The sequence below is a fragment of the Choloepus didactylus genome, chromosome 3, assembly GCF_015220235.1.
Source record: "Choloepus didactylus isolate mChoDid1 chromosome 3, mChoDid1.pri, whole genome shotgun sequence".
In the NCBI taxonomy this organism is placed as follows: Eukaryota; Metazoa; Chordata; class Mammalia; order Pilosa; family Megalonychidae; genus Choloepus; species Choloepus didactylus.
The window spans coordinates 167,054,059-167,082,035 of NC_051309.1; the positions used below are offsets into that span (position 1 = coordinate 167,054,059).

General features: G+C 40.1%; 1 pseudogene; it reads left to right on the plus strand.

The window, feature by feature from the left end:
* Window positions 1–27,977, plus strand: LOC119530520 (annotated as a pseudogene).

Consider the following 27,977-nt stretch of genomic DNA (forward strand, 5'->3'; position numbering starts at 1 on the left):
ATGAGTTCCACGGAGGACAGCAATATGAAGGAAAGTGAGTGTGAAGAAATCAGGCACCTGGTAAGGCGAGAACCCTGGCAATCTCCTGAGGTGAATGTTGTCTATGCTTTGAAAGACTGAGTAACACCCCTCAGATCACACAGCTTGTGAGTGACGCACCACGTACAAGGATTTGAACCTGGGTCTATCTGATGCTAGATCACTCTTTTTGCAACATTGGGGGGTGTCTTGCGGTTCATTGCAGAATCCAGTAGAAGGGATGATGGTGGGGGCAGTCCACCACCCCGGATGCCCAGGATGAGTGGGAGCCTAGGACGTGAGACTTCCAGGGCTAAAACGGGGACCGTCCTGGGGAAACGGGGTAGTTGGTCACCCTAAAGTGTAAGCATAACCCCTGAGCTCTTTGATGTGAAACTATACCCAGGCCGAGCCGGCAGCCACGAGTCAGCCCGTTGATGACCGTCTGTGTCTTTTGTTGCCAGGAGACTAAATGGTGGCATAAACCCACCTTGTTGGTAAGACAGCATGTTCAAATACTTCTTCTTTGTTTTGTTTTGTTTTTCTCAAGTCATCTCTGTGAGAAAAGCTGGCCCAACATACAGATGGAGTCCTGGAATCTTAGGGTTAGGAAGGATCTAGGTCAGACCCTACCAATCGGAGGGGTGAGACCAAGGGGCGAGAGAAGGGGTCCTGGCTCCCTCAGACAATTCCCACTGGGCGGTCTGATTTCGGTGCTGTTATTGATACAGACTCCTCACATCCCCTCGTGAATTATAACTACTCCTCCCTTCCCCCCTGCAAGTGTTTAATGCTGTGCGTGGCCCACAGAAGATACTTCATAAAAGTTCAAAGAATGGTTGGCTGGACAATGACTATGAACGGCAGTGTGTGATGTGACCAGTAAAAGACGGAAGCTGGGCTGCAGATATTTCTTTTCCTTGTTCACTTTACCAGATCCTGATAATGTGAAACAGAAACTCAGTGGCTCTGAAGATGGGATTTGGCATCTCTCATCAAGGTCACTGAAATGTCCTGCCCCTTCACTTCTCCATGAGATACGACCCTGCAAACCAGCCCTCCTTTACGCATCTCTCCTCAAAAATTTTGGGACCTTGTGGCTCTCCTCTGCTCCTCACACCCCTCCTCTCCTAGCTCCTTTCCTGCCCCCTCCTCGCCTTAGAGCAAATGGCCCCACTGGTGAGCTCTGTGTCATCTCTTCCTCTCCTCCCCTAGAGACCTCCTCCGGCTCAGCTTTAGTCTCCTTCTCTATGCCGATGACTGAAGAGGTGCCTGACCAGACTGACGGATTTGATTTAGAGACCGTAGGGGACTGCATCCTCTCCCTCCTCCGGAGGAGCTCTGCCTCTCTGGGGGTGGAATATACTTCCCCACCCCATTAAAGAGCTTGGCCGAGTGTCTGGCTTTAGCTATGGAATGTTGGCAAAACGGGCAACGTGCCAGTTTCCAACAGCGTCTTTCACAGGCACTGCATGGTCCTATTCTGTCTATTCTTTCCCTCCTCCGCAGTGGCTGCTCTTTCAGTCTGGGATCCAGAATGAGACAACTAAACATCTGCATACTCTGCTTCCCTACAGAACATCCAAAGATGATATATTAAAGAAAAAACAACAAAATACATCATTGGAAAGTGTCGATTTGCAAGTGGTATTACTGGATAGGCAGTTTCTGCCAAAAAACTATCCAAAGTGAAATGTAGAATTGATACATTTGAAAGATAAATAAAATACACAAAGTTACAATGATAAGACAGTAATGCAAAGGTGTTATGAATCGAATCATGTCCCCAGCAAATACATGCTTAAGTTCTAACCCCTATGGGTACAAACCCATTTGTAAAAAGGATCTTTGAAGATGTTATTAGTTAAGATGAAGCCAAACTGAATGAGCATGAGTCTTAATCCAAGATGGCTGAGTCCTTAAAACGTGGACACGGTCGCAGTAAGAGAGGAGGAGCAGGCTGAGAGTCAGCATGTGATGGAGGCAGAGATTGGACGGCTGGCAGGCCGCCATCACAACATGGCAGACCCCAGAGGACACACGGCCTGCTGACTCCTTGACTTTGGACTTGACCTCCAGAACTGTGAGATGATAAATTCCAGCCAGTCTGTGGTTCTTTGATGCAGCGGCCCTGGGGCTGCTGAGAGAGATGAGGCTTAAGAGAACTCTACCTGCCCACCCAACCAGGGTTGGATAACAGTGTGGGACTTCCAGTTTGAGAAAAAAACTATGGAGATATTCTGCTCTCAACAGAGAATTGTACTTTTCAGTATGTCAGAGTGTGTCACACTTCCACTCAAGACCCACCCATGGCTTTCCATGAAGCTCATTTAAAAGCCAAGTCCTTGCCAGAGCCACGTTGTGGAGTCCCTCTTTTGTCTTTCCCTCTGGCACAACAATTGGCCTCTTTGGAAATGATGGCTGGGATTCTGCATGTGGCAGGCAGGTCCTAGGGCTTCTGATTAATAGAATATGGCAAAGGTGATGGAATGTCATTCCCGTGATTCTGTTATGCTGTGTAAGACTCCATCTTGGTAGAAAAATTATTCTCCGTCTCTTCTTTCTCTCTCTCTTCCCCCGTCCCCTTCTCTCCCTTTCTCCCTCCCTCCCTCTCTCTTGGTGGCTTTGAAGAAGCAAGCTGCCATAGAGTAAGTGGTCATGTTGGAGAAGCCCAACTGACAAGGAATTGAAGGTGGCCTCCAGGAGCTGAGGGTGCCTTCAAAGAAGGAACTGAAATCCTCAGTGCAAAGCACCAAGGAAATGAATCCTGCCAAAAACCTGAGGGAGCTTGGAAGTGTCTCTTTGCCCAGTTGAACCTCCGATGAGATCACAGCCCCAGGTAATACCTGGATTGCAGCCTGATGAGACCCTCGCTGAGCCAGGTGGGCCTGCTATGTTGATTTACTTTCTGTCTCCCCCCATCCCCACCACCTCCACATTAGAATAAAACTCCAGGAGGGCCAAGATGTTGTTTTTTTTCACTTCTGTATCCCTAGTACTTAGACTAGCACTTGGCACATAGTAAGCACTGAAGAAATATTTATTGGATGAATGAATAAATGGAAAAGAACTTTGTTTTGATTAAAAGAGACATAATTTTCCATAAAAATTAAATATAATAAGTATGTGGTGATTTGAAGCTGTATGTACCCCCTTCCCCCAAAAAAGTTCTTAAGTCTAATCCATTCCTGTGAGCGTGGATCCTTGTAAGTAGGATCTTGTGGTGAGGCTACTTCAGTTAAGGTGTGGCCCACCTCAGTCAGGATGGGTCTTAATTCTCTTACTGGAGTCCTTTATAAATGGAATGAATACAGAGAGAGAGAGAGAGACAGCCACAGAAGTAAGAAGCTGAAAGCAATGAAACCTGGAAGAGAAGAGAGACCAACAGATGCCGCTGTGTGTCTTGCTACGTGGCAGAGGAGCCAAGGATCAGCGGCAGCTGGTCTTTAGGAAGAAAGCATCGCTTTGATGATGCCTTGATTTGGTTATATTCATGGCCTCAGAGCTGTAAGCTTGTAAGCTAATAAATTCCCATTGTTTAAGACAAAACCATTTCATGGTATCTGCTTTGAGAAGTTTAGAAAACTAAAATATATGTATAAGTTGTAATGAAAAATCTAGCACAATTAAAACTCTGTCAAGATTATTACTGAGTCCCAGGTCTCACTACGCACAAAGAGGATATGATTTGACCCACTGTAGAGCTAAATTTGTACTAGATAATTATTTCTCAACTCATGAGTAAAACACAATTTCCATGAGAAACTGGCTGGAAAGATTTTCACCAAACGTGGAGAATACATATGGAATAGTCTGACATAAAATAGAGACTTCCTAATGTGCACAAAGTCATTTAGTGGGATCTGGGGATTTCAAAAATGAGCCTAAAAATGAAAGTCATAAGGACAGGCCCTGATTTGCAGTACAGCCCTCTCTCACATAGGCAACTTCATAAACATGCTATAAGAATTTAATATATAATGGTGGTTATGGTTCTGCTGAGCAATGCAAGAGATTAGGAGATGGCTGGATATGAATTTGTAGATGTCTTTCAGCAAATGCGGTATCACAGAGTGGCTTCCTTCTGTCAATGATCACACCACTTGCAGAGGGCAGAATAATGGCCCACAAAGATGTCCAGGTCCTAATCCCAAGAATATGTGAATATGTTGTGTAACAGAGCAAGGAGGAATTAAGGTTGCAGAGGGAATTAGGGTTGCTAATCCCCTGACTTTGACATAGGGAGATTATCCTGTTTAATGTGGGTGGGCCCAGTGTCATCACAAGTGTTCTTTTAAGTGAAACAGGAAAGCAGGAGAGTCAGTGTCCGAGAGAGATTTGAAGACGCTATTTGAAGAAGGTGTCAGCCGAGGAATGCAGATAGCCTCTAGAATGTGGAAAAGATAAGGGAAGGAAATCTCCCCTAGAACCTCCATAAAAGAACACAGCCCTGCCAACGTTGTGATTTTAACCCAGTGAGACCCATTTTGGAATTCTTTTTTTTTTTTTTTTAATTTGCTCTCATTTTTTAAATTCAATTTTATTGAGATATATTCACATACCATGCAGTCATACAAAGCATACATTCAGTTGTTCACAGTACCATTATATAGTTGTGTGTTCATCACCAAAATTAATTTTTGAACATTTTCATTACCACACACACAAAAATAATAAGAATAAAAATTACAGTGAAAAAGAACAATTAAAGAAAAAAGAACACCGGGTGCCTTTTTTTTTCACCCCAATTTTTCTACTCATCCATCCACACACTGGACAAAGGGGAGTGTGGTCCACATGGCTTTCCCAATCACATTGTCACCCCTCATAAGCTACATTTTTATACAATCGTCTTCAAGATTCAAGGGTCTGGGTTGTAGTTTGATAGTTTCAGGTATTTACTGCTAGCTATTCCAATTCACTAGAACCTAGGGTTGTCTAAAGTGTGCGTAAGAGTGCCCACCAGAGTGACCTCTCGGCTCCTTTTGGAATCTCTCAGCCACTGAAACTTTTCATTTCCTTTCATTTCCCCCTTTTGGTTAAGAAGATGTTCTCCGTCCCACGATGCCGGGTCTACATTCCTCCCTGGGAGTCATATTCCATGTTGCCAGGGAGATTCACTCCCCTGGGTGTCTGATCCCACGTAGTGGGGAGGGCAGTGATTTCACCTTTCAAGTTGGCTTAGCTAGAGAGAGCGCCACAGCTGAGCAACAAAGAGGCATTGGGGAGGAGGCTCTTAGGCACAATTATAGGGAGGCCTAGCCTCTCCTTTGCAGCAACAGTCTTCCCAAGGGCAAGTCCTGTGGTAGAGGGCTCAGCCCATCAAACCACCAGTCCCCTATGTCTGTGAGCATATTAGCAACCATGGAGGTGGGGCAGGCCAATACCCCTGCATTCTCCACCAGCTCCTCAGGGGGGCTCTGCATATTTTTTTCATTGTTTTTTTTTTTAATTAACTTTTTAAAAATTAACTATTAACTCAACAAAAAAATTTTTTAAAAATACAATAAAAAACATTTCAAACAAACCATAACAAGGGAGTAAGAAAAAGACAACTAAACTAAAATAACTACTTTACTTCCAACGTGTTCCTACTCTACCCCAAGAAAATAACCTAATATAGCAACATTTCTGTGAACTTGTTCCTACCATACCCACCAGAAATTAACAAACCATAGTCATTCCTGGACATTCCCAGAACATTAAATTTACCCATAATAGCTTATCTGTTCTTATTGGGTTATCGTTCCCCTTTCATTAATTGCTCTCTATCACTAGTTCCCCTACATTTTACATTATAAACCATTTATTTTACATTTTTCAATGTTCACATTAGTGGTAGAATATAATATTTCTCTTTTTGTGCCTGGCTTATTTCGCTCAGCATTGTATCTTCAAGGTTCATCCATGTTGTCATATGTTTCACGAGATCGTTCCTTCTTACTGCCGTGTAGTATTCCATCGTGTGTATATACCACATTTTATTTATCCACTCATCTGTTGAAGGACATTTGGGTTGTTTCCATCTCTTGGCAATTGTGAATAATGCTGCTATGAACATTGGCGTGCAGATATCTGTTCGTGTCACTGCTTTCCGATCTTCCGGGTATATACCAAGAAGTGCAATCACTGGATCGAAGAGTAACTCTATATCTAGTTTTCTAAGGAACTGCCAGACTGACTTTCAGAGTGGCTGAACCATTATACAGTCCATTTTGGAATTCTGACCTCCAGAAAAATGAGTTAATGAATTTTCATTGTCTTAAGCCATTAAGTTTGTGGTAATTTGTCACAGCAGTAATAGGAAATTAATCTACCTTTGCCATGAGCAGTGAAGGGTCTGAGATTTCACCCTCCTTGCAAGCTAACAAGATAGCCTGCCACAGTTTCATGGATCCTGGCAGAAGACATGAGTCTCTTGGGTCAGAGACAAAAGGCAGTTTATAACTCACAGCAATGGCAGCAGCCAGAGTATCAGCATTTTGCCAAACATGGATTCCCAATGGGCAACATGGAGAGGACCAGGTAACACCAACACACACACACTGGGTTGTGTTCAAAAGGAGAGGACTCCTGAGCTTAGGGAACCTGACTCTTTTTAATTGGGAGTTAGCATGCCTTCCTTTGCTCCTGAAGGAGACACTAGATCTTTCAAAACTGTAAAGCAAACATGCCCTCTGTCCTGGAGCAGAGACATTATCTCCATCTTCCAAGGCTGTTTGCTATACAGTTAGTTTTAAACAGATAACTCAGAACAAAGCACAGTCAATACCTCAGTCCCAAATCATATCTATCAGATTGGATGCAAGGAGGTTGTCTAGTCATTTGGCAATACCTAACTGCAAAGAAAGCTGAGCAATGTACTTCTCATTTTTTAGTTGGGCCCATTGCCAAGGTTTTGTTTCTGGGCAACAGGGTAAAATCAATATTGGGAGGCAACCCACAGTTTCTAGGAAAACAAACAAGAGTATGTTTACATCACTTTTCAGGATATAGTGTCTTGTTTAGACTGTCCTTATAGTCCTAAGAAATAAGTAAAACAGGTTAAATGCAGCTACAACTTTACCCTTTCACAGTTTCAGAAGAGTCTGGAAAACTGAGAATAACCCAAGGCCCAGTAAAAATAGTATGGTAATGCTCGTGTGAAAAGTACTGTATGGAGTAATATTTAGATAGAAAACAGACCTAGCTATATAAAATATATACATATACTTTGACTTGAATCCAAGGAGAACATAAAGAAATGCACATTGTAGCACAATCTATTTTTTTTGTAAAGTTTCTGAAGCACACATTCAACATTTTTATGCAATTTTATTGAGATATAATCACACAACATACAATCATTCAAAGTGTACAATCAGTTGTTCACATATAGTTGTGCTTCCATAGCCACAATCAAATATTTTCATTACTCCAAAAAATAAAATAAAAATCAAAATAAAAAAGAACATCCAAAACATCTTATTCCCCTACTCCCCCCACTGTTTATTTACTTTTTAAATACAGTTCAGTTGAGATCTATTCACACACCAATTATTCACAGCACCATCATAGAGTTGTGTGTTCATCACCAGAATCAATTTTTGAAATTTCTCCTTACTCCAAGATAAAAATAAAGGCAAAAAAAAAAAAAAAAAAAAAAAAAAAAAAATCCCTAACTCTTTCCATTCCCTCTATCCCACCCGATTCTTCATCTAATTTTTGTCCTCATTTTCCACTCATCTGTCCATACACTGGATAAAGGGAGTGTGAGCCACAAGGTTTTTACAGTCACACAGTTACACTATGCAATCTACATAGTTACACAATCATCTTCAAGAATCAAGGTCACTGGGTTGCAGTTTGACAGCTTCAGATATTTCCCTCTAGCCACTCCAACACACTAAAGACTAAAAGGTGATATCTCTATAGTGCATAGGAATACCCTCCAGAGTGACCTCTCGACTCCATTTGAAATCGCTCAGCCACGGGAACCTACTTTGCTTCATCTCTTTTCCCCCTTTTAGTCAAGAAGATCCTCTCAATCCCACAGTGCTGGGTCCAGGCTCATCCCCAGGAGTCATTTCCCGTGTTGCCAGGGGGATTTACATCCCTGGGAGTCATGTCCCACATAGAGGGGAGGGCAGTGAGTCACTTGCCGAGTGGGCTTAGAGAGAGAGGGGGCCACATCTGAGCAACAGTGAGGCTTTCTGGGGGAAACGCCTAGGAAGACTTATAACTGGGCTTAGCCTCTCCTTTGCAGCAACTAGCCTCACAGGGAAAGCCCCCTGATGGAGGGCGTGGTCCAATAAATTGGCAGTCCTCAATGTTTGCAGGAAAATCAGCAATAACCCAGGTGGGGAAGTCCAACATTTCCACAATTCTCCCCAGTTCCCTGGGGGTCCCACAAATACACTTACATTCTATGCCCAAATCACTCTGGGATGTGTTGGGATTTCACCTCAGCCTGTACAAACTCACCAAATCCCACTTCTCATTCACCGCTCCCTGCACCTATGGTGTTCAAACAAACTGATCATACAAGTTAAATTATCTAGTGAGCTACAGAAAATATAGATCCTGCACCAGATAAACATCTCCTCCCTTGGTTTCACACATAAGTTGTTTTAAAACCCAGTCAGTATCGTCCTTTATCCTTGGGCCTGATTTGCCTTAGTCATTCGTATCTCTAATTAAAGTCTGAATTCTTTTTCTGCTCTTTCAATGGTTGCTCTATGGGGTAATATTGACATTGATAGCTGCCAAGTTCTGCTCTGAGTCTCACGTGTCACACAGAAACCCAAAGTTCCAGAGACCAACCAGGTTATATACAAGGAGCTTAGCCTCTTGGGATTTAGAGATAGCCATTACAACTCAGGAATAGATGTGATACAAGAAGCATTTTCCTGGTAAGCTGTGCTCTAAGATTCAGTTCTCAGAGTTTACACATTGTAGTTAATCCATATTAGAGAGACATTATAACAAACATTCAACATTTTAGCAACTCTTATTTGTGAGTTACTTCTTCATTTTAAAAAATATGTTTTCAAGGCAAGTTAAAGTTGCTTTCTACTTAGTTAGATTAAGAAGTCAAAACATCTCAAGTTAAGTGACTCACATTGCCCAGCAAGAGAGACAAGATGGGAACATAGAAAGTTTGATGTACTTTCTTTCTGCTTCCCCATTTCTGTGGACACTTTGTGAACTGTTTTCAATTGCATAACTGTAGTAATAATACAGCTTGCTTTTCACCTCTACCATCTAATCTAATCTTTGTAGCAACCCCCACCACCCAAAAAAATTTCTTAAAAAAATAACATCATGCATATGGTAACTACTAAATTTGGTTCCTCATAATAGAAAGAATATGGGCTTTGGAAATAGATATTTAGAGTCCAAATCTTGGCTATGCTTCTTATTTGCTTCTTCAAGCTTTCTGAGCCTCAGGTTGCCTATCTACTAAATGGGTATAACAATTCTTTCTAGGGATCCTAAGAGACTTCCACTACATGCGCATCATAGTTGTGCCTCTTGGAATTACTTGCTCAATATATTTCCTCCCCATTAGACTGTGAGCTCCCTGTGATCAGGGTCCACGACTGTCTTGCTGTTATCCCCAGTAGCCAGCACCGTGCCTGACACCAAGGACATGCTGAATAAACCTTTATTGACTGAAAAAATGTGACTGGCACCTAGTAAGTAGTTGATAGTTATTGCTCTCTTCCCTTCCTCTCTTCGCCATCCCTACCTTTTTGAGTTGGCTTCCTGGACGAGATGGCCGTGCACCAGGCAGGGGGCAGTTCCGATACTATAGGAACTTCAGGTCACCCTCAGCAGTCAGTTTCATTTCCTAAAACTGAAAAATTTCCAAGAAACCTATTATACAAGAGTGGAATTTTCATGCAACCACTCACTGGATTTCCTGGGGCAACACAGAGCTATTCCTGTACCAGTTCCTGGCAAAGCTGGCATCAGCTCAGTTACTCAAGTTTACGAGGTTTAAGACAGAAAAAATCTTCTTATGTTTCTGTGAGTGCTGGGGCAATTTTCTCAGCAGAGTTGTCCCTCACTCTTGGAAAAGAGAAGAATGTCCTTTTTCTTCCCAAAGCCAAGTGCTGTCTCTCCTCTTCTCTTAACGTAGTGATGGTTTATTTTTGTGCCTACAAATTGAGCCTGGAGCCATCCCTTGACAAATCTGACAATTTGTGGCAAATGCTCAGGGGTGAGAATTCAGTGTGTCAATCAGGGTCCTGGTAGGAAAGAGATGGTCTGCTTGAATTGAGAAATTTGAAGAGACTCTTATAAAGGAGCTCTTCACAAAGGTGTGAACAGGTTGTGAAAAGGGAAACTGAAAGGTGTGAAGAGGGAAACTGAAAGCCTGAAGGGGGGAACGGAAGGTGGGTCATGGGAGCTGAAGACAAAGAGACTGCGTGAAAAGGGCTGCCTTTGGTGAAGGAAGCAGAAGGCAACCCAGACACTTCTATGTATATATATTTTACAATTAAAAAAAAAAACCAAAATAAATAAATAAATATAAATAAATCCAAGATTAAAAAAATGAAAAATAAAAACAGTAAATAAAAAAAGAGTTATGGCATCCTAACATTCTAAAGCCAGTTCAGACCGGATGACAAAATGAGAAGTTCAAGTAGGACTAAGACCCTGTTGCATCCTTAGCATGATCAATGCTATTGAGGATTGCTCTGCTCTAGGAACCTGGCAGTGCCATTGCCAATCTTGACACATTCAGGGGGCAGTGAGGGTGGCAGCTAGAATCAGGAAATGGAAGTGTGACTGACTCAGAACTAGTAACTTTATGATATTCCTTTCCCCTCAGTACAAATGTTTCCATTATTTGCATTTTGAGCCATCAACAATTTGATTCAACTGGTTGGTCCCATAGCAAACTACAGATGGAACTAAGTTCCCATGGTTTAAACCCTAGGGCCTTTCTTAATAATAGCTAACACTGAGCATTTACCAGGTCAGGACACTGTACTCTGGACAAGCATTATTGTCCCCATACAACAGACGTGAAAACTGAGTCTTGGGAGCTGCTCAGTCATAAAGCAAGGTTCTGGATTTGAACCCAAGTCTGTCTGATTGCTAAGCCACGGAGGCGGGGCATGACTGTGTCGTGCCGAGCCTTGGGAATCAGTCGACACAGCTCTGGATCTGTGGGATAGGGACCATGGTTGATGGCTGGGCCAATTGAATCCAGAAGCTGATTTATGGCAGCAATTAATAGTGAGTCCTTTAGAGCCAGTATGGAATTTTTAAAAACATCCCACACTTTAATATGTATGCAAGAAATAAATGAAAAGTTACCAGAAAACTTCTCATTACTACTCAGACCAGGAAAGATGATGCTGCTGGTCATAATACTAATAATAGTGATTAAAAGAATAATAATAATAGATAATTACTGAGCTCCCTTTGTGTGCCAGGCAAGCTGTCAAAGCACATTATATGCATAATCTCATTTAATCAAGAAGGAAAATTGACCAGTATTTGAGTGGTGTCCCATACTTGAGCCATTATTTGTTCATCACTTAACTTCCTTCTTGGACTTAAAATAGTAAATGACATTGTTTCAAGTAAGGTTTGTTTTTGCTTCAGATTCCCATACGAGGCAGTCATACTTGAATTGTGCAATGCAGTTGGGCAACATTAGTATAAAGAAATTTGTCAACAAAAAAGGTACACACACACACACACACACTATAAAACATTCAGTATTTTGTATTACTTGAATGTTCAGTCACATTCGCAATAAAGCACAAGGCTAGCAAGATTATGAAACGTGGGAAAGTTGGTTTATGGAGATGTAGTGAAATGCACGGCACATGGGCTTTGAAATCAGCAGATGAGGTTCCAATCTCAACTATGTTACTTGCCAGTTCCTGAACTCTTCGGGCCCTCATTAACTTTACAATGTGAATAATACCTGCCTCATAGAGCTGTTATAAGGATTAAACAAATAAACACACCTAAAGCAACTAGCAGAGATCTTAGTACCAGATAGGATCTCAATAGATGAGATTGCCAACTCCCATCTCCCCACTTCGGATCCTATCTGCCAAGCTTTACAGTGTTCACTGACTTCTTTTCTTCAAGCTCTATTCTGTGCCCCATTTTGTAGTCCTTTATTTCCTATTTTTCTTGGTTTATTCACTTATTTATTAAAAAACATTTACTGAGCACCTGCTCTGTGCAAGGTACTGGGCTGAGCACTGAGGATGCAATGGCAAGCAAAACCAAACAAAACTCCAGTTTACTGCCTAATGAGAAGGATGGGCATTAATCATGCAGCTGAGAGTGCAATTACAAACTAAGCTACATGTTGCACAGGAGAGGGACACATTTCTAGGCTGAAGAATAAGGGAAGTGAAGCTGAGTGGAGATCTGAAGGAGGAATGAGAGTTGTCTACAGGAGGTGGTGCTGGTGCTGGGGGAAGTGATGTTGGTGGAGGGGGTGGTGGTGGCGATGGTAGACAGGATGGTGGTAAGGGGGGTATTCATAGCAGAGGAAACAGCATATGCAAAGGACCTGGGTGGGGGGAATCTTTGTGTGTTTGGAAATTGAAAGAAGACCAGTTCTCAGTGTGGCTGGGCAGATGGCGAGGGGGAGAAGAGACAGAGACTGAAATGTTAAGCAGAAACCATATCGCAGATCCTGCAGGGCTTGTAGGTCAGGTTATGTATTTTGATTCTAATTCTAGGAACAATTTGGAAGCCACAGAAGAGTTTTAATGTAGGATGGCATGAAATGATCAGATTTTCATTGTAAAAAGATAATTCTAGATCTGTACTGCTCAATATAGTAGTTACTAGCTGCACATGGATGTAGAGCACTTGAAATGTGACTGGTCTTGGTTGTGATACACTGCAAATGTAAAACACACACTGGATTTTGAGGATTTACTTTGAAAAAGAGAATGCAAATTATCTCATTAGTTTTTTATATTGATTACATCCTGAAATGATAATATTTTGGATATGCAATTTTAAATAAAATGTAATTAAAATTAATTTCTCCTATTTCTTTCTACCCTTTTTAAGATATCTACAGAAAATTTAAAATTACATATGTGACTTTTGTGCATGGCTTCCATTAAATTTTAATTAGATGGGGCTTCTCTATATGCAATATGAAGAAGGGAATACAGGGAAGATAAAGTATTTGCTGTGAAGCCAATTAGGAGGCTGCTTTGTAGTCTAGGCAAGAGGTGAAGTTAGCTTGAACTAAGATGACGGCAGCAGAAATAAAATGACTGATGGATTCAAGAGCTATTTAGGAGGTAAAATCAGCAGGACTAGGTGACACAGCAGATGCAACTGCTTGGTTGGTGGTGTCACATGTTGAAATAAAATATGCTAGAAGAGGACCAGCCTTGACAAGAAATATCTTGAGTTCAGATTTAGATGTGACGAGCGGACGTGCTCTGAGACACCCAATTGGACAAATGTAGTTGACTCTCTAGGTCTGGAGCTCTGATGAGAGGCTGGGCAGGAGACTTAAATTTGAGAGATATTGGCATATAGATAGGCCTGGATGAAACTCATTAATGGGAAAGCATCCAGTGAGAAGAGACCTTGAACCCAGGCTTGAGAAACTGGGTAGGGGAGGATAAGCATGAAAGGAAAGTTGAAAAGAAAAACAAAGTATGTGGAGTCATGGAAGTAAGGGAGAGAATGTCTTAAAAAGGAAGGAGTGTTGTCACCAATGTTATTGAACATTGTACTGGAAGTTCTAGCCAGAGCAATTAGGCAAGAAAAAGAAATAAAGTGCATCCAAATTGGAAAGAAAGAAGTAAAACTTTCACTGTTTGCAGATGGCATGACTCTAAATATAGAAAGTCCAAAAAAAATCTACCCCCAAGTTACTAGGGTATATAAATGAATTCAGCAAAATGGTGGGGCACAAGATCAACACGCAAAAATCACTAGTATTTCTATACACTAGTAATGAGCAATCTGAGGAGGAAATTAAGGGAAAAAGTCCATTTACAATAGCAGCTAAAAGAATAAAATATCTATGAATAAATTTAACCAAGGATGTAAAGGATTTATATATGGAAAACTATAAAACTTTGCTAAAAGAAACTAAAGGTCTAAATAAATGGAAGGACATTTCATGCTCATGGATGGAAGACTAAATGTTATTAAGATGTCAATGTCACCCAAAATGGTTTACAGATTCAATGCAATTCCAATAAAAATTCCTACAGCCTACTTTGCAGAAATGGAAAAGCCAATAAACAAATTTATTTGGAAGGGTAAAGGGTCCTGAATAGTCAAAACCATTTGAAAAAAAGCACGAAGTTGGAGGATTCAGACTTCCTGACTTTAAAACTTACTACAAACTTACAGGGGTCGAAACAGCATGGCAGGGAGGTGGGGCAAGATGGTGGCATAGGAAGGTGTGGAATTTAGTTAGGCCTCTAAAGCAGCTAGTAAACAGCCAGGAAAAACTAGTAAATAGTCTGGAACTGTTTGTGGGACATCCATGACTGGACACACATTGTACACTAGTCTGGAATGGGTGAAAGGACCAAGACCACCACATAGAACTTTCAGTAAAGCCCCCCAAAGTGTGGAGCTGGCACCCCTCCCACACTGGCATGGCAGGCTGAGTTGGAACAGCCCCCTGTGGCAAAAAGAAGTGGTCTCTGCTGGGAGCAAGAGAGGGTAGCTCAACCAGGCCCCAATCATGGTTTCACTTAACAAATTTAGAATACTGAATGCAAGCTATGAGCACAGATAAACCTGGAGCAAGCAGGAAAGGAACCCTGAGGTGTCTCTTGGCAGAGAGGAGGTGGGGCTGATGGAGAAAATATAATACAATAAATAAATGAAAACAAAGGATTTTGGAGTTGGCCAAGCTAACAATACTGGAAAAGGGCTGTACCCCAAGAAAAGGGACACATAGACCTAGGTACCAACTCCAGCTCTTGACTGATGAAATTGGGGGGCTGGGGAATGGATCTGAAAAGAGGATTTTTTTTTCTTCTCTCTTTTTAAAAACCATTCTAGGTAGCTCATTAGAGAAAGCCTCAGGCATTTTCAATTGTTAGCACTGACCCTAGCAAAGGTAAGGTTAAGCTACGTCTGAGAGACAAAGTAAGGGGTTGAGTGAAGGAGATTATTCCTTAAAGGGCTTATCTTTCCCAAGCAAAGGGGGGCAGGTCTCAGCTCAAGTGGCAGCCCTTCTTCAGAGAATTCAGACCCCAGGGGCTGGGAGAGAAAAAAAAGGAACAGCTTAAGCCTGCCTTAGCCATACCCCTGGCAGGGACAGGGTCTGTTGAGAAGTAAAGGCACCACACCTCTTTATGCTGGCAGGGAACTGTGAGTTGACAAGCATCACCTGCTGGACTGGATAGGAAAAGCACAGTCTAGATGCCTCACGGGAAAGTCTGATAATCTGCTGGGTCTCATCCTGAGACCTGGGCCTGTTTGGTCTGGGAATATCTGTTTGGGGTTGATCCTATCTGGGTAGACCCCTCTAAAAAAAGTTCCATAGAGGCAGGGCAAGAACCAGAATAACGAGAGCTGAAAAATTTTTATCAGGTAAACAGAAGCTGTGCTAGAGGTGTAATATAAGTTGAAATGAATGCCAAAGAACAGATAGAGAGCAAAGCCAACCAATAATAAAACTCTAGGTAAAAGAGTGAAAATAACCTCTAGAATAAACTAATTGAGGAAACCAGATGCTTAGACACCAGCAAAAATTTATGAGTCCTACTAGAAAAAAATGAAGATGTGGCCCAAAGGAACAAACTAACACTTCAAATGGGATACAGAAATTGGAACAACTAATTAAAGATGTTCAAACAAATATGCTAAATAAATTCAAAAATCGAATCAATGAGTTGAGGGAAGATATGGCAAAAGTGATGAAGGATATAAAGAAGACATTTGGCAAACATAAGGAAGAACTTCAAAGTTTGAGAAAAACAATTGGCAGAACTTATGGGAATGAAAGGCACAATAGAAGAGGTGAAAAACACAATGGAGACTTACAAAACCAGATTTGAAGAGGCAGAAGAAACTATTAGTGAATTAGAGGATAGGACATCTGTAATCCTACACACAGGAGAACAGATAGGGAAAACAATGGAACAATATGAGCAGGGTCTTAGGGAATTGAATGACAACATGAAGCACACGAAAATACGTGTTGAGGGTGTCCTAGAAGGAGAAGAGAAGGGAAAAGGGGCAGAAAGAATAATGGAGGATATAATCACTGAAAATTTTCCATCTCTTATGAAAGACATAAAATTACAGATCTAAGAATTGTCAAATGTTAAAGACAAAGAGAGAATTCAGAAAGCAGCAAGAGAATAGTGATCCGTCATATTCTAGGCAAGCTCGATAAGACTATGTGCAGATTTCTCAGCAGAAACCATGGAGGCAAGAAGGCAGTGGTTTGATATGTTTAAGATACTGAAAGAGAAAAACTACCATACAAGAATTCTATATCCAGCAAAACCATCCTCCAAAAATGAGGGGGAGTTTAAAATATTTTCAGACAAACAGACATGGAGAGAGTTTGTGAACAAGAGACCAGCTTTACAAGGAAGACTAAAGGGAGTGCTGTAGGTTAATAGGAAAAGACAGGGGAGAGAGGTTTGGAGAAGAGCATAGAAATGAAGACTATCAGTAAGGGTAAAAAGAGACAGAGGGGAAAAAATAAAAGTAAAATAAGATAGGACATATAGAATCCAAAAGACAAAATAGTAGATGGTAGCACAATATTGTAAGTACACTGGACAAAGCTGAGTGTAAGTAGGGTTGGAAGAGGAAGGCTAGAGGCAGGTATGACACCAGAAGGAAAGATAGCAGATAAGGACTGAGACTGTATAACTTAGCCAAACCTAGAATGGGCAATGATGGTGATCAAATGTACAAATATAAGAATGTTTTTAAATGAAGGAAAACAAACGAATGTCAACATTGCAAGGTGTTGAAAATGGGAAGGTATATGGAGAAATACAATCAATGCAAATTAGAGTCTATAGTTAACAGCAACATTGTAATATACTTCCATGAAATGTAATAAAGGCAATATACAAAAGCTAACATAAGGGAGGGTATGGGATTCTTGGTGCTATTTTTGTGGTTTCTTCTTTTTATTTTCTTCTGTTTTTTATTTCTAAATTTTTTATTCTTCTTTTTCTTTTACCTTCTCTTCTTTCTTTGCAGAAGAAATGGAAAAGTTGTCATGTAGATTGGGGTGGTGAATGTATAACTATGTGATTATACCAGGAACCACTGATTATTTACTTAGGATAGATTGCATGGTGTGTGAATAAAACTGTTTAAAAAATAAACAGAAAGATATAAGTGCTGGAGAAAATGTGGAGAAAGGGATTTATCTATTCACTTTTGGTAGGGAAGTAGAATGGTGAAGCCCATCTGGAGGCAATATGGGGGTTCAACAGGAGGCCGAGTATAGGGTTGCCATATGATCTAAAACCCCATTATTAGGTATATATTGGAAGAACTGAAAATGGGGACATGAATGGATGTTTGCACACTGGTATTTATGGTGGCGGTATTCCCGATTTGCAATGGATGGAGGTGGCCTAAGGATACATCAAGTGATAAATGGAGGGCAAACTGTGATGTGTGCATACAATGGAATACTGAGCAGCTTCAAGAAGGAATGAAGCTGTGAGGTATGCAGCTAGATGAATGAAACTTGAGGACAGTATGTTGAGTGAAATAAGCCAGAAATGAAAAGACTAATATTATAATGCCTCAAAATATGGACTAAATATAATGTGTAAACTATGATAATTGAATTTGAGAGCATACGTTATCAAGGGAAGTCTTATTGTAAAGGTTCCTAGATTGTTAGCTTTTACAGCAGTTACATCTTTTCCTGAGTTGTAGCAGTTATCTCTAAATTCTGAAATAATGAGCTGTTTGTGAACAACGTGGTAATGCTCTGGAACTTTAGGTATCTGTGTGATGCCTGAAACTCAGAGCTAGAGTTCTGCAGCTATGAAAGTCAGTATTACCCCATACAGCAACTGTTAAAAAAGCTGAAAAAGAAATCAGACTTCAGTTAAAGATATGAATGAAGCCGATCTGGTTAGGACTAAGACAAATCAGACTAAAGGTTAAAGGACAATATTGATGGTGTTTTAAAACATCAACTTCTGTGTGAGACCAAAGGAAGAGATGTTTATTTGGTGCAAAATTTATATCTTCTGTAACACACTAATTTAACCTGTAAGGTCAGTTTATGTGGACACCATCATTACATGAAACCTTGAATAGGGACTAAGATCTTGTTGGTTTGTATAGGTTAGTGTGATTCCCTGATTCCTCCCAGAGTAATTTGGGCAGAGAATAAAAAAGCATTTGTAAAGCCCCTTTGAGAGACTGGGGAAAAATGTAGAAATATTAAACTTCAACACTTGGGGAATTCCTGATATTCTTGCAAGCATTGGGAACTACCAATTTAATAGGCCAAGCCCTTAATCTTGGGGCTTGCCCTTATGAAATGTAGTCCTGCAAAGGAGAAGCTAAGTCTACTTATAATTGTGCCTAAGAGTCACCTCCAGAGAACCTCTTTTGTTGCTCAGATGTGGCCTCTAGCTCTAAGTCAACTCAGCAGATGGACTCACTGTCCTCCCTGCTACATGGGACATGACTCCCAGGGGTGTAAGTTTCCCTGGAACATGGGACATGACTACTGGGGATGAGTCTGGCCCTGGCATTGTGGGATTGAGAAAGCCTTGTTGGACCAAAAGGGGGAGTAGAAATTAAACAAAATTAAGTTTCAGTGGCTGATAGATTTCATATAGTCGAGAGATCATTCTGGAGGCTATTCTTATGCATATATAGATATCCCTTTGTAGTTTTTAGTGTATTGGAATAGTTAGAAGGAAATAACTGAAACTGTTGAACTGTAATCCAGTAGCCTAGATTCTTGAAGATGACTGTATAACTACATAGCTCTCAAGGTATGAATGTATAATTTCAAAAATCTTTTGACTGACACTTTTTTAACCACTGTGTGGACAGGTGAGTAAGAAAACAAAGACAGAAAATACATAAATAATGGAGGGGGTAGTAAGGGGTATGAGATGTTTGCAGTGTTCTTTTTTTATTTTTATTCTTATGCTTACTCTTTTGAACTAATGAAAATGTTCAAAATTGATTGTGGTGATGAATGCACAACTGTATGATGATACTGTGAACCACTGATTGTACACTTTGGATGATTATCTGGTATGTGAATATTTCTCAATAAAATTGCATTAAAAAAAGAATTATGACAAATTTTTAAAATAAACAGCATGGCACTGGTATAAGGATCGATATATGACTAACAGAATCAAACTGAGAGTTCAGAAATAGACCCCCACATCTCTGGCCTACTCAATGGGAGAAAATATTTGGAAATCACATATCAGATAAGGATTTAATATCTAGAATATATAAAGAAATCCTACAATTCAACAATAAAAAGACAGTCCAATTAAAAAATAGGCAAAGGACTTGAATAGACATTTCTCCAAAGAGGATACACAAATGACTAAAAAGCACATGGAAACATGCTTAACATCATTAGCTATTAGGGAAAAGCAAATCAAAACCACAACATGATACCATTTCACATCCACTAGAATGGCTACTATTTATATATAAAAAAAGAAAATTGCAAGTGTTGGAAAGGATGGGGAGAAACAGAAACATTCATTAGTTGCTGTTGAGAACAGAAAATTGTACAGCCACTGTGGAAGACAGTTTGGCAGTTCCTCGGAAAGCTAAGTATAGAATTACCATATGACCTAGCAATCCCACTTCTAGGTATATACCCAAAAGAAATAAAAACAGGGACTCACAGAATAGTTGCACACCAATGTTCATAGTGGTATCATTCACAATTGCCAAAAAATGGAAGCAGCCCAGGTGTCCATCAACTGATGAATGGATAAACGAAATGTGATATATTGAGCCATAAAAAGGAATGAAGTCCTTATGCATGAGACAACATGGATGAACCTTGAAGACATCATCTTGAGTGTAATAAGCCAGACAAAAAAGGACAAATACTGTATAATATCACTGATATGAAATAATTGGAATAAGCAAACTCATAGAGCCAGAATCTAGAATACAGTTTACCAGGGGCTAGGTTGGGGGTAGGGAATGGGGAGTTGATGCTTAGATTGTGCAGAATTTTTATTTGAGTTGCCTGTAAAGTTTTGTTAATTGATGATGGTGACAGTAGCACATTGTGAGCATAATTAACAGCCCTCAATTATATATGTGAGTGTGGTAAAAAAGGGGAAATTTTAGGTCATATATATGTTACTAGAATAAAAATTAAAAGAAAATTACCCTATTGTAAACAGACTATAGTTAATACAACACTTATAAATATGTTCTTTCATGAATTATAATAAATGTACCACATTAATGCAAGGTGTTAATAATAGGGTAGTATATGGGAACTGTATATATACATTTTATGCATGATATTTCTGTAAGCCTATTTCTCTCACAGAAAAATATTAATAACCCCCCACCCCCCAAAAAAAGTTAGGAGTGCTCAGAAATGTAATCTGCTCCGACAGGTTAAGCAACATGAAGTCAAAAAACATCTGGGAGAGTTAGCCACACAGTGGTCACTGATGACCTCAGGAAGTGAAGTCTGGATGGAGCAATAGGGGTGGAAGCCAGATAGGATGTTAAGACTGGGTAAGAAGTGAGGATATACAGACAGTAAATGTAAAGAACTCTTTCCAGAAGTTCGTCTCTTATGGGAGAGAGGGGTGGGGTAGGGAAGCTAGAGGAGAATGAGAAGTTTTTGTTTTGTTTTTAAAAACATGGAAGAGACTTGCACAGTGTAAATGTTGACAGAAATCTGATTGAGATGAAGTTGAAGTGGAGGAAGACATGGGAGTGAGAAGGGGTAACAAACTGTGGTGTCTGAACAGGCGGGGTGGGGGGGCAGCATCCAGATTGGACAAGTAGTGAGGTGTTGACTGGAAGTAAGAGGAACCCCTTTTTCTCCTGAGGCTTGAGGAAGGATATTGTGGAAGGTGAGGATTATGGATTTGGAGATGAGATACTGAGGCAATTTCTTCGGATGGTTTTAATTCTCTCTGTGAAGTAGGAGGTAAAGTCATCCTGGAGAGGATGGAAGGAGGCAGGGACTGCCAGTGACTGGAGGAGGGTGAAAAAAGCTTGAAACAGTCATTGTGGAGAATGCAAGTGAGTTGGCAAGATGACAAGAAAAATGTAGTAAAAAGTGCTTCATCACCTGTAAAAAAGCAGGTGGTACGGTTCTTTCAGGTTTGGGATTTTGTCACATTGTTAGAAACAAAGATGTAAGGACAAGGGACAGCGGTGAGTCTCAAGTTTCTGTCTGGTAGCACTTTAGATGTGGCAATCTTGAAACTTTTTTGTATAGTATTTAAAATTGTATTACGAGAAAACACAAATTATTTATACAAAAGAATGGAGAAGGCTTACAGAGCTTGGAGATGAGGTAAAACTTTCCCCTTCGACCCCTGTTTGGCAACACCACTGGAAAGTCCATGTTGTTGGCAAGGCTGTGATAGAGATTCTGAAGCATGGGCACTCGCTCTCAGGCTAGTGAGAAGAGCTGTGCACTATCCAAACTTCCCTAAGTCCCCCCGCTTCCTTAGCAGCTGGCTTTCATGTTCAGATTATCTGGTAACCACACTCCAGCTATTTTTTCTCTGTAAACAGGGGACAAAATGCCTTTCCTGGTGACACTAGAAACTTCTGAGGCCATGATTCACCATACAATGTTGACAGAACAGGAGACTCATGAATCTGCTGATCCTTCACCCATGAACTCCAGTTGCACCAAGTGTTTGCTTAAAGCCAATACACGCCAGAGTCTAAACTAAATAAGGAAGAAAGGAGATGATGAATGAATTGGAAAAAGAGGAGAGATCAGTGGACTCTGATCAAAATGCAGGGGATTTGAATGAGTAATTTTGGAGGTTGAACAATTGTAAGTTGATGACCAAGTTCACTGAGGTAGTGTGTAGGAGATCTCTGGAGATGAGGAAGTGAAGGAACCAAGAGGCCAGGGTATTGGGAGATTGTCTTTGTGAACACTGAAGCATCGCAGGCTCCAGGAAGATCTTGGGAAGACGAGGAAGACTATGAGCAGGTACCAACATCTTCAAAGAGTGAGTGGAAGTAATTAGGAGGTAAGCAGATGATGAAAGAGATAGAAGAGCATGCTTCTCGCTGAATGAGAATGGCATGGTCATATGACTTGAGCCCCAAATCATCAGAGGAACTGGTCATCTTATGCAAGATTAAGTAACAGTTGGTGATTCTCACTCTTGATGATGTTCCTGGATCTGATGACGCTCTTTGTGGAACATCACGAAACCCCATGAAAAAATGACAAATTTAATCTCATCATATAAACTGTGATTTAGCACCAATGACATCTTAGTCATCTAAGTGGGTGCAACTATTAAATAGTCGATAATGTACACACAGTTGGATCTCTACTAATGATTGAAAGTTCCAAGAAATCGTAGCTGCGGGAAGGGCAGAGGGGCTGCTGGCTGGAAGGCATGGCCATGACTGAGTCAGGCTGGAGGAAGGCGTAGGGACATGGGAAGGAAGAAAGGATTGCAAACTTTTCTCTTTAGTGACTCACATTTAATCTTGCCAATGTTGGTTTGTTTTTATTTTTAACATCCTCAAGAAACGATTTTTGTCTGCAGAAGAAATGATTCAGAAGTCTGCTTTGGCTTTGTGATTTAATATCTGATTACTAAATTTATAAATTTTAAGACTTATTCTTCTTTAAGCTTGTTCTTTACTTCAGCTCTTTCCTTCCTTTAGCGTGTTATTTATTAATCTACCAAATTTCAAACATCACCTTTAAAGGGACTTTGGATTTTTTTTATTGAGATATATTCATTTATCATGTACTCAAACCAAATTATACAATCAATTTTTGGATTATGTTTGATTCTATTTGCAAACTTAGCTAATTAAACTCTTAAATATTGTAAACTGCATTTACAAATGTAATATATTTTTGATATCCTCTTTAAGTTACTCATTGGTTTGACTTAAAACTTTCCTGAGTTCCTAAATAACTCTTAAAACTACTAAATTAAATTTAAACATATGGTGAAACTTAAACTCTCTTAAATGTTTCAAAATATAAGATAAATGTTTCAATGCATGTTTCTACAAATATAAAGAATTTTCAACTTAAAATCACAAGTGTAAACTACTTACACAATTATTGCTTAAATTTGAATTACAAACCTGATTTTTACTGTAATAGACAAAATTCTTTTAAATGTGACAAATTTAAAAAAAAACAAGTATTCACAGATTCTTTAGTACAAATATTAATTACAAATCTTCCAGGGGTTGCATCTAGAAACTTTTGGGGCCAAATATGACTCTCCATACAATTACCAGAGGACAGCAGCCTTCCAGGCTTTGAAAGATACCCAAATAGGAGGCCATTACATTATCACTTCCTTCTCAGAGTGTTGGCCAGAGATATTGGCCAGGAAGCTGGTGGTTTTCTTGTCTGTGCACCTGGGATGTATTGAGCCCTCGTCTTAGGCTACAAAAGGCACTTAACCCCAAAGAAGGCAGTGGTCACATGGCTCACATCTCTAGGTTTGAGTCACAACATGACCTAATTTTTCCATGTACTAATGAAAGTCAGCAACCTCTACCCAGAATGCCACATCACATGGTTGAATTTAGCAGTTATTTGACTCAAGATACTTAAATGTCTTTACCAAGGAACACCGAAGAATTTGGTAGTTTGGCACAATTCTGCCTTGGTATTTCTCCTGTCTGATGAGGCCATACAACCCTTGCAGATAGATATTAAAATGATACCAGTCACTCAGGGTTTTGTCTGACTGTATGGTTGAGAATAATGCATTGCATTTCTTCATTCCCACCTTGGAGCATTGTCAGCTGTTGTATGGAAGGAGGAGGAAGTCAGTCAGGACGAGGAGCCAGTGGTCGGGCTTCTCTCCCTTGCAATCTCCCTGTGTGTGCAGTGGCCACTCCAAATGTTTACACGCCCCTCCTCCAAGCCTAACAGATACTCAGAGAAGCATGCCAGTCAATCACTCAACAAGTATTAGTTGAGTGATTACTATGTTTCAGGGGCTGGGGATACTTCATGCGAAAAAGAGACTAAAATCCCTGCCCTCAGGAAATTTACTTTCAGTGACATTTGGCGAATGTGTGTGAATCTGAAAGCTTCTTTTCTTCAGTCCCATAGAATTCTTGCAACTGATGAAAACTTTTTCCATTATCTTTGGGAGTCCTGCATCTCATGGCTTGATCCTTTTCTTCTGGAATAGTCAATCAAAGAATGTTGAGAACAGAGAATCTTTTTCTCTTTTTTCCATTTTCAACTTTTAGATTCCTGAAATATTTACAAGTTCTCTCTCTCTATATATAAGAAAAAAACCCTGCACTTTTCTGGACTTTTTGTTCTGATTGATGCTTCTAAGCCCAAGAACTATGAACCCAGAATTGCTTGAAATCAATGCAGATCAATCACTTGGGTACCATATGAAGTGGTCAATTTTACTCTGAGAGTTTTTGGTTGACCTTGCAAGTTTATGAAAATGTTTGGAAGTGAGAAATTCTGTTCTTCATATGAGATGAAAGGAAGCAGAGGAGACCTTTACAGTCAGGCCCATAATGAAAAAAAAAAAAAAAAAAAAACTAATATTAAGACAGGGTAAACTTATGAAACAAGAGAGTTTGCAAATCAGTTGTCAGAGGTAGAACTGGAAGACTGTACATTTCAGAGAAGTGGAAAATGGGATGGCTAAAATTCTATTAACAGACTAGGCCTAATGGAAACTAATAATAACCATATAGCTATGGGAATTTTCCATGTAGCTAGACTTTAAAGGCACGTTTTTACTTTTATATTAATTAAAGATACTCACAGTTGAAAGTGCCCAAGTCTGAGTAATACCATGTCCTCTGTCACAATATTTGAAATCATTAGGATACTTGGATCTCAGTGAAATTTGATGGTTGAAGAATAATTGAAACATTCAGTTCATAAGGATTGCTGGCATTTCCTATATACCTTGAATTTAATACAAAATCATGTACAAACTCCAGAAAATGCTTCCTATAGAAGAAACTGACTGTATTAGTTAAGGTACTCTAGTGAAACAGAACCAACTGGACATATCTGTAAATATAAGATTTTATAAAAGTGTCTCACACAGCTGTGGGGATGCATGAGTCTAAATTCTGTAGGGCAGGATGCATGAATCCCAATTCTGTAGGGCAGGCAGCAAGCTGGCAATGCCAATGAAGGTGTTTGATGAGCTCCTCAGGAAATTCTTTGCTGGCTAGCCGAAGAATAAGTGAAGGCTCTCTCTCTTCTCCCTTGGAAGTCTTCAACTGATTGGATCAAATTCAGCTGACTGAATTCTCTCATTGTAGAAGACACGCCCTCTTTTGATGTGATCAGTCACAGATGCAATCAATTGACTGATGATTTAATAAACCAGCCTTCTGGTTTCTTAACCAGCCACAGATGTCCTTGCAGTAATGGTTAGGATAGTGCTGGCTTGACCAGACATCTGGGTACCATCACCTAGCCAAGTTGACACATGAACCTAACCATCACACTGACTAACCTTGATCTTGGTCAGTATATACTTGATTCTTTAGGTTTTCAATCAGTGGTCAGAAAAGGTGGAATTATGGAACATACCAAATTTACCCAACACAAAAGTACGTAATTTAGCTTACAATATTTCCCAAACACTAGACATATTAGCTGTTAGCAATATAACATTTTTTATTATATATTTTTATATTTATTGTGGAAACATACATACAACACAAAATTTCCTATTTTAACCATTTGCATGTGTACAATTCAGTGACATTGATTACCTTCACAACCATCACTAACCATACCAAAACGTTTTCATCATCCCCAAAAGAAACTCTGCACCCATTAAGCAATAGCTTCCCATTCCTTCTCGACCTCCATGCCATACCTGGTAACCTGTAATCGACTTTGTGTCTCTATGAATTTTCTTCTTCTAGGTATTTCATATAAGTGAAATCATATAATATATCTGTCCTTTTATGTCTGGCTTATTTCACTCAACATGATGTCTCCAAGGTTCATTCATCTTGTAGCATGTATCAGAACTTCATTCCTTTTTATGGTGTGAATGTAATATTCCATTGTATTATATACCACATTTTGTTTATCAGTTCAACTGTTGATGGACACTAGGGTTGCCGTCACCTTTTGGCTATTGTGAATAAGGAAGCTATGACCATTAGTTTACAAATATCTAGTCAAGTCTTTGTTTTAAATTCTTTTGGATATATACCTAGAAGTGGATTTGCTGGGTCACAAGGTAATTCTACATTTACCTTTCTGAGGAACCATCAGACTGTTTTTCACAGTGGTTGCACCATTAAAAAAATTATTAAATTTTATTTATATCCACTCCATATCCGTCAAACATAGACTCCCCTCTCCAACCTCCCCTCATCCCCTGGTAACCTCTAGTCTACTTTCTATCTCTGTGGATTTGCTAATTCTAGACTTCTCTTATAAGTGACATCATACAATACTTGTACTTATTTGTGCTTATTTCACCAAGCATAATGTTTTCAAGTTTCTTCCATGTTGCAGCATGTCTCAGAATGTCATTCTTTCTTACGGCTAAATAATATTCCATTGTATGTACCATATTTTGTTTATCCATTCATTTTGTTGATGGACATTTAGGTTGTTTCCATGTTTTGGCTATTGTGAATAATGCTGCTATAAATATTGGTATACAATATTTATGTTTATATTTTCACTTTCTCTGGGTATATACCTGGAAGTGGAATTGACAAGTTATATGGTAATTCTATGTTTAACTTTTTGAGGACTTGCTATATTGCTTTCCACAGTGAGTGCACCAATTTACATTTCCACCAGCAATGTGCTAGGGTTCCTATTTCTCTGCATCTTCTCCAACACTTGTTCAGTTTTTTTAAATAATAGCAATCCTCTGAGTGTGAAATCACACTACTATAATCTTTGATTTTGCCACAATGGAAAAAGTCTTAAATTTCCAGATGTGTGTTGAAGATCCTACCAGATGCTTCCTTCTTACCCATGTTACTAGTCATGAGAATCAGCAGAAATACAATAAATACTTTCTCTAAGGAGCAATTTGATTCCTTTATAAAACTGAAGACTTTGCTTCTGTGAATTCCTGTCTTTCACTCAGGAGCACCAAGCACTGGCTGAGGTCCTGGTCGATTGGCCTGAAAACTACGTGTGTGACTCTCCTTCCTACGTGCGGGGCCAGCGAGTTCAGGACACGCATCTCCCGGTTTCCGAATGCCACAGGACAGCACTGGTGTCTGCTGTGTGCTGTGCCCTCTTCCTGCTGCTCCTGCTCACCGGGGTTCTGTGCCACCGTTTCCACGGACTGTGGTACATGAAGATGATGTGGGCCTGGCTCCAGGCCAAACGGAAGCCCAAGAAAGCTCCCCCCAGGGACATCTGTTACGACGCTTTTGTTTCTTACAGTGAGAGGGATTCCTACTGGGTGGAGAACCTTATGGTCCAGGAGCTGGAGAACTTCAACCCCCCCTTCAGGTTATGCCTTCACAAGCGGGACTTTATTCCTGGCAAGTGGATCATTGACAACATCATCGACTCCATTGAAAAGAGTCACAAAACTGTCTTTGTGCTTTCTGAAAACTTTGTGAAGAGTGAGTGGTGCAAGTACGAACTGGACTTCTCCCATTTTCGTCTCTTTGATGAGAACAATGATGCCGCCATTCTCGTTCTTCTGGAGCCCATCGAGAAAAAAGCCATCCCCCAGCGGTTCTGCAAACTGCAGAAGACAATGAACACCAAGACCTATCTGGGGTGGCCAGCCGATGAAGCTCAGCAGGGGGGTTTGAGTTGA